General features: G+C 43.2%; 1 long non-coding RNA gene across 4 annotated transcripts; it reads right to left on the reverse strand.

The window, feature by feature from the left end:
* Nucleotides 1-2,070: 2,070 nt before the first annotated feature.
* Nucleotides 2,071-5,705, reverse strand: LOC125758993 (uncharacterized). 4 transcript variants are annotated; one of them, XR_007416545.1, is made up of 5 exons: nucleotides 4,915-5,705; nucleotides 4,789-4,836; nucleotides 4,575-4,694; nucleotides 3,445-3,522; nucleotides 2,071-2,300 (listed from the first exon to the last, which is right to left on the reverse strand). It is a non-coding gene; the product is annotated as an uncharacterized LOC125758993 (long non-coding RNA). The 4 variants fall into 4 exon arrangements; XR_007416544.1 differs by having other exon boundaries at nucleotides 2,071-3,522; XR_007416546.1 differs by having other exon boundaries at nucleotides 2,071-3,888.
* Nucleotides 5,706-7,784: the final 2,079 nt, after the last annotated feature.

Below are 7,784 nucleotides of genomic sequence, written 5' to 3' on the forward strand. Positions count from 1 at the left end.
CGTCCCCCCCCACACACCTTCTATGTGTGCTGCCGGACGACACTTGACACCGCACGCCCGGGGACTGACTGACTGCCGGGGTGGTGACACCCGCGTACTGATTGCCTGTCCTTTGTGCTCCTCTCCCCGTTTATGGCCCACAACGGACTCGAAAGCCAGCGCTCGGACCATTTGGACCGCGCTGCGCGCCAAATGCCTTTCTTAAAAGTAATAAACTCCGTTCCCTGTTACGTATGCCTGTTATTCCGGCTACCGTAGGCATAACACATTGCAAATAGGGTTATTTATTCCTAAAAAAATTAACCTCCCCGCCTTTCAGCGTTACATCTCTATCTCTTTTAACTTACTTCCCTTAATGTTTTTAATTTCTATCGTTTGTTTCAAGAGTTGCGTAATAAAAAAGCCGAAGTGGATTCATTTATTTATTTACCCACCTTAATCAGACTGATTGTTCGAGGTTCCATGAATGGCTTCTGCAGTTTTGTATTATTGCCGACTTTATTTTCACTGCGGTTCGTTTTGGGTGCCACTTCTTTTTACTTTTTACGCAAACAACATAACCTAGTGTGCACTGTTTTTTTATAGTTTTTGTTTTGTTTTGTGTATTATGGCTATTCTTGGGATTGTGGACCGTATTTCATGTTGCTTCTTTTTCTTTTCTTTTTTTGCGTTGTGAATCATCGCATTACGCTGTTACACTGTTACGTTCACTGCACCGCCCACCCTTGCCCAAAGTCTGGCACTCATACTGGCAGTTTTTCCCTAAAATAAATAAATAAATAAATAAATAAATAAAAAACGTTGAGGCATTAAATATGAATCTCACAGCTTTTCGCTGTACTGATTCAAGTTTATCTATGTTAGCTTGCGTGTGCGGATCCCAGACAGCCGATGAACATTCTAGTATTGGTATTACGTACGTTTCATATGCGAGTAATTTAGTTTCGCCGGATGCCTTAGCGAGTGCCCGTCTGAGGTAGCCTAGTTTTGTCAAAGCCTTTTTCCCAGTATAAGACACATGTTCGTTCCATCCTAAATCAGATGTTGTGACAAGGCCAAGGTACGTATACTGCGAGACAAAGGACAAGGGTTGATTGCTTAGGTTGTATTGAAATTTTAATTGATTTTTTTTGCGGGTTATGGTCATCGCCATAGTTTTTCTCGGGATAATGGTCATCTACCATTTTGCGCACCAATCTTGAATCATAGATAAAGAGTTATATAAAAAAACCCGGTCGCTGGAGCGTTAACTACTTTAAAGCACGCAGTCATCTGCGAAAAGCCATAGATTTACTGGTATATCACGGGTGATATTATTGATATAAACCGAAAAGAAAAGAGGCCCGAGGACTGATCCCTGAGGCACGCCGGATTTAAGCGGCGCGGACGGCGAGTTGATACCACCGTCCGTGGTATCGCGGTCGGTGAATATTATTCGCAATTTCAAAGCCTAACCTGGGATGCATTAGTTAATTAGCACTAACTAATTAGTAGTTAACTATAACTACCATTTAACCTGTAAAGCTCGAGAACGTGCTGTAAATTCAGGGGTCTTTGTGATACAGACACTGAATGTTCGGAAACGTGCATTTCGTCCTTTATTAACAATACCCTATTGATGCGCCATACTATCGATCTTTACCTTAACGAACCCTAAATATTGTTTCGCGGGGCCATAAAAGTACCTTCCACAGGAATCCTCTCTTAACACGCGTACCCTAATTCAATTTTTACGTGGCACCGTACCCAGACAACGCAAAGGCATCCTAGGGACATCCAAATGACATCCCTTTTGGGAGTTCGGGACATCCAAAAGACGTCCCACACAAGGTGGAAAAACATCCCAAGTGATACAAAAAAAGACCTTTTTGGGATGTCCCAAAACTGCATGCGTGTGGGATGTTATTGGGACATGTGGCCACTTTTTACTGCAGGATTATTTCAAAAGGGTGGGACATCTGCTCCCATAACATGTTAAGTTGCTTTATCGCGCTCGACCACCCCCTAACTGAGAGAGCCAGTTGCCTCTCCAGGAAAGCATATTCCTCGTCCAACCAACCCACTTTTTTTTCACATAGATAACTAGATAACTTAAAACCAAGTCAAGTGTTCAGAAACCAAGCAACATGCATGGAACATCAAGTGACCAGCAAAAATGATTTATTGCCTCACTATTATATGGCACTACAATCATGCCGAGAAGGACAAAGAACTTGGTATTGATGAGCGTGTAGTCTAAGGTGCACACTTTCGAGTGGAGGGCCTTCCATGGCGTCCAGCAAAAGGGCTTGCAGAGGCAGCTGAGGGCAACAAAAACAAAGCCTGCATGTATGTATACGTACTGCACACAACATGCATGAAAATGGTGAACAACAGGAACATAGCATGACTATATTGTCTTATGTCTCCTGAGACAGGGTTAAACCTCATTCCAGATGCACAAGTGCCTGCTTTTACTTATTGCTTTTTCAACACTAGAATCATGAGAACTCTGTATTTATGAGTATGACATCTGGGGCGCACGCTTTCAAACGCAGAGCATTCCAGCTGGCGTCCAACAGCAGGGCTCGCAGAGGCAGCTGAGAACAAAAACAAAGCCTTAATGTACATGTCCATACTGCACACACAAACGCACAAAGATGGTGCACAACGGGGATATAGCATGCCTATTTTGACCTGTGTGTGTTAAGAGGTTAAAGGGACCGACAACCAACTTTTATGGTACCTATTTTCTTTAGCGCGACAGAAAGCTTACCAGTCAAGAGTGTATAATCAAGGAATGGTGATGTGGAAAATGCCGTGAAACATTTGTAATTCGAATTTTTCTATCTGCGACGGATATGAAGTTGTATACACACGTAACAAGGCATGCTGCAAACAGTGAGCGTGACAGCGGTTCGTGTTCGAGCGCGGCGGTTTACTGCGTGTGTGTGTACTCGCGCGCATGTGCTGCGGCTCGACATGGTCCACTGGCTACCGCGAAGGCAGCGCCGTTTCTTGTCACCATGCAACTCCTTTTACCTCATAAGCAGCACAGAATAGAGCGGGGATGGATAGTAATATACATACTAATATTTTTAGGACCAATAATGGCACACATGACGGTATCAGACTACGTGACTTTGTACAGCAAAGTGATCAACTCTGCAATCTAGCTTCAAGGCTCTTGCGATAGGTTGCACAACATAATTTTTTTGTTACTTTTAAACACAATTTAGAGATATAAATCCTACTCACAGCGCGAAAAGGATGCTGGAATATGTCAGCATATAGCGCGGTATTTTCATTTCTGACAGGATCTAATCACAAGTTCTGGCCAGTTGTCGGTCCCTTCTCCTTTAAGCCTGGTTCATACTGAAGTGATTGTAAACAACAATGCACAATTTTACCTATTGCTTTACCAACAAAATTCATGCCAGGAATGACAAAGGAATTGGTATTTACGAGCATGACGTCCAAGGTGCACGCGTTTAAACACAGAGCCTCCCAGCTGTTGTCCAGGAGCGGGGTTCGCAGAGGCAGCTGAGGAAAACAAAAACAAATCCTTCATGTATATGCATATCCACTGCAAGCACAAATATGCATGAAAATGGCGCACAAAACAAACATAGCACAACAGTGTTGTTGCATGTCTGCTAGTTTAAGAGGAGTAAAACCTGCTTCATAATTACTAGCTCATAAGCAGAAATTTCTCCTTTTAGCTTACTCTAATTATGTCAGTTACGATTTTCGCATTTACAAGCATTAAGTCTAAGCTGCACGTTTTCCGTCTCGTAACCTGCATGCCTATGTCCAGGAAGCTGAGCACTTTCTATGTCATTACCGGTAGGCAAAGGTGCAGACATTTGGGGTAAAGGTGCACACCAGGGGCACCACTACTAGAACCAGCTGAAAAAAAGAAAAAAAGATCATGTAATATGTGTACACAGATAGCACATGCAAAAAGAATATCATTGAGCAACAGTGCATATCACAAATCTACTTGACAAACAAAGTGGGCTAGTTGGTCATTTCGGTTGTGTGAAACTACTTGACTGCTGGTAAAGGATGAAAACAACATGCACTGAAAAAAAGCGGAGGTATAGGGAAGCCAGGCAAGGTGCCAGTTGCTAATATGCACCAAGTGACTGAGCAACAGGTTCTGCTGCTTCATAGAGATGTAGCAGAAACACCAACATACATTTTTCAGTTTCTTGTTTCAGTAAGACAAAAATCATGATCATAATCACAAACGATACGGTATGTACCAATACAAAACTGGGCTGTGCCCTTTTCTTCTGATAACCGGCTAACTGATGGCCAGCAGCAGGACTCACACATGCAACTGAATAAAAGAATAGCATGAATATGCGCTGTTTTGAACATAAGTTCTGGCTTTTCTTACAAATGGTGTCATAATGAGAGCAAAAAATTTGGTGCTGGGCATAAACTGAGGGCAAGCCAGTCTTGTGTGCAGCAATGCTTAATTCATGTCCACAGCCCACTACAAATGGATAAACGTGACACATGCATTTGACCATTCCAATTTTTTTTTACGTTTATGTCAGTTGTCGTGGAAAACATGTACAACAAACCTTTGAAGTTTTTTTCTTTGTCGTCCAGGACTTCTGATCGTTCTCCACGGCACTACGCACGCGCCGGCTTGCAGTTATTCGAGGCAGATCAGCCATGTGTTCCACGATCGCGGTGTCAATCTACACACGTGGCCGACAACAACAACATATCAGCATTGTGAGCTCAACAGTTTCTGCGGAAGATAAACCAAATCGCGTCACAAATAAAACTTACTCCCACGTGCCATTCTTGCTGCGAGGGTCCAGCTCAGCGTACGCCAACCTGCGCGCGGTGGGGAGCCAAAGAAGAAAGTGCTAAGAACGTGCTGATTGCAGTAATCCAGGCATGTCAAGTACTTACCGAAGAGGTGGAAAAACGTTGAAATCGGCAAGATCTTGCAACCAGGCAAACACCTACGGCATGCGCTCTTGTGATTTTTCGACGAAACGTCACGGATCAAACACCTAAAAACGAGGCCAACGAAGAGTCTGATCTGTCCGAACTCCAAACATGCCGGGCGCCATGATGGCGATGGCAATGTCTGCGCAGTGCTCGCAGCAAATTATTTGAGCAGGTGTTGGCTCGCAGTAAGCGCAATTAAAGAACAATTGCGTATTAAACCTAAGAATAAAACAATAAAATAACAATATTTCATTCAATTCTTCTAAAGTTAATATGTCGGTGTTTTTATAAATACGACACCACCACACCACCGCTTGTGCAGTGCGGCAAAGCACGGCGTGCGTGAGCAGTGAGCACAGTGGCGCGAGTACGTGTGTCGTACCGCCTTTACCAAGTGCAACACTTGCTCACGCAGACAGCAATCGATCCCTCGTCCTCATAACGGCGCGACATTTAGAAAGAAACAAAAAAAGAAACGAACACTTTCACAAAAAACGCGGATATAATGTTTTTCATGTGCATGTAGATATGCAATTGTGCACGCGCGCCAACCATGCTCTTCGGCGGAGTTGCTGTTTCCGATTCTTTAGGATCGCCAATTTTCAACACAGTAGCTTATTTCACCGCTAACTTGAAGTCCCAATCAGATCCTAGAAGGGATGTTTTAGGAATGATCCCTATGCACATGTCTAAAGGACATCCTAAAAACCACCTTGTTGGGATGTGGGACGTTTGGACTTTTTTGGGAAGTCCCTGGGATGTAGTGTGTTGTCTGGGTAGTAGAGTACACCATCTCAACGCGAGATGGAGCTACGAGAGCTTGACGGCTGTCGCACCCTGAACAAAACCGGCCAGGGAACTTTTTTTTACCACGCGAATAAAACATCCTCTATACCATCATGACCTAAAGACATGCCAGTATCTAAATCCCAGAAAGCAATTAGATATCTCCAAGCACGTCTCCACGGTAGCGATTCAAATGCGGTAAAACGGTCGATTTTTCAGAGAGCGCCCATAGGTGCTGTGTATTATATTTTAATAAGCCGTGGAACTCGCACTATTACAACCACGGTACTGTAACTCTGGCAAAAGAAAGGTTCATACACTTACTACTTGTAACTGGGAAAGCAATGAGAAAATCGGAAAGGGAGAGGAGTTATTATCGTTTTGCTCTCCGGTCCCATAGAGTGACGCGGGGCCCCGCCCCCAACGTGCGGGAAAGCGTGCCTCCTGTGCGTGAGCCGGTATCCTGGGGACTGTGCAAATATGTCGATTACTTTCTTGCTGTGTGCTGCATGCAGTGCGTTCCGGCTCTTCGCATCTTTGCTACTGATGTATTGCGGATTTTCGGGAGTTCTGAAGTAAACTGAAGATATCGACTTGTGTAGATGTGTTTGCACAGTTTTATTTTCAGGTTACAAGAACATCCAGAAACGACAGGGAGTTTTCTAGCTGTTTCAAGGATGAACTGAATATGCGTTCGAAAAATTTAGATGAGAGAATAATTGGGACTTATGATCTCCTGACGCTCGAATGACAGTCGTTGAGACGTATCTGAGAAAGATTTTTGGCTGCGGCTGCAATGAATGAAGAGCTTGTTCCTCGATGTGTTTCAATGTTATATTTGCCATGGAGACAGACGTGGGCACAGGGTTCCAAATAGTGAAATATTTATGAGAAAGTTTACATATTTAGCAAACTTAATGCATTGTGATAAGGCAAGAAAAAGAATATTTGCACCATACGTATCTGGAAGGACCCAAGTGCTTCAAGTGCTCTTCTCTCTCTCTTTTTTTTTTCGTTTTCGAGAATCGATAGTTACCTTGATTCGGTCCTGCCAGTTTGAATTATGTTAGACCCCGTTTGCACGTCAAAAGTGGCGCTAATTGGTAAGACCTTAAATATAAAGGGCATTTGAGCGGTGACACGTGGCTATAGACTTTAGAGCTTGCCGTCGTATGACTGCCTTCATTCTCATTTTGTGTTTTGTAGAACCCATCTATGATGAAAAAAAATGTTTGTCGGCAAGGAGAGCGTACATTATTGACTATTTAAAGGAAAACAAAGGTGCTCCATGACAGACACAATTCGGGTTCACTGTAATATCAAGGATTGAAGAAAAAGTAACGAGACCAGCATCGCAACAGGAAATGTTCATCACGCTTAAGCGAGTTTCGTTTCCATAGCGAGTAAGGCATTGAGTGTACATGAAAACGCTTGTTATTTCTATAAAATAAGTTTTATGGCGTAGAATTTGAAAAAGTTGCACATTCAACATATATTTTTTGCCAACATATATATGTTGGCAAAACCAACATATATTTGTTGCGCAACTTCGTCGTCACGCCATTAGTGCCATTAAATCAAGTCATGTGACACACACAATTTAATGGTATTTAGGCGCTTGATATCGTAATCTCCAATGGCATTAGAAGCGTCCCAGCGAACCAGGTATAATTTGCATGTGTGCAGGTGTGAACCTGTGTGAACCTGTGTGAACCGGATAATAACGTTATATAAACGGTAAACAACACTGCGGACTCCTGTTGACATACATGTATGTAGCACTGCGTACACAGTTAGATGAGCTGCTATACGTAATACTTTTTGATGTCACATGCACTGTGCACCGACGTCTGTGGCCAAGTCACGCGGTGCATTATCATTGTACACAGCCCCTTTTAGACTTCCCCCGAGAACCAAATAAATGAAAAAGAACAATAGCTTGTTTTCAAGATTACGAAATATCTCATTGCTCTATTGCAGTAATCAGAGGGGGCAAGAAAAGAAGAGGAGTGAAACTGACGACCCGTGAAAGTATATTTTCT

This window comes from Rhipicephalus sanguineus, chromosome 6 (assembly GCF_013339695.2).
Source record: "Rhipicephalus sanguineus isolate Rsan-2018 chromosome 6, BIME_Rsan_1.4, whole genome shotgun sequence".
Lineage (NCBI taxonomy): Eukaryota > Metazoa > Arthropoda > Arachnida > Ixodida > Ixodidae > Rhipicephalus > Rhipicephalus sanguineus.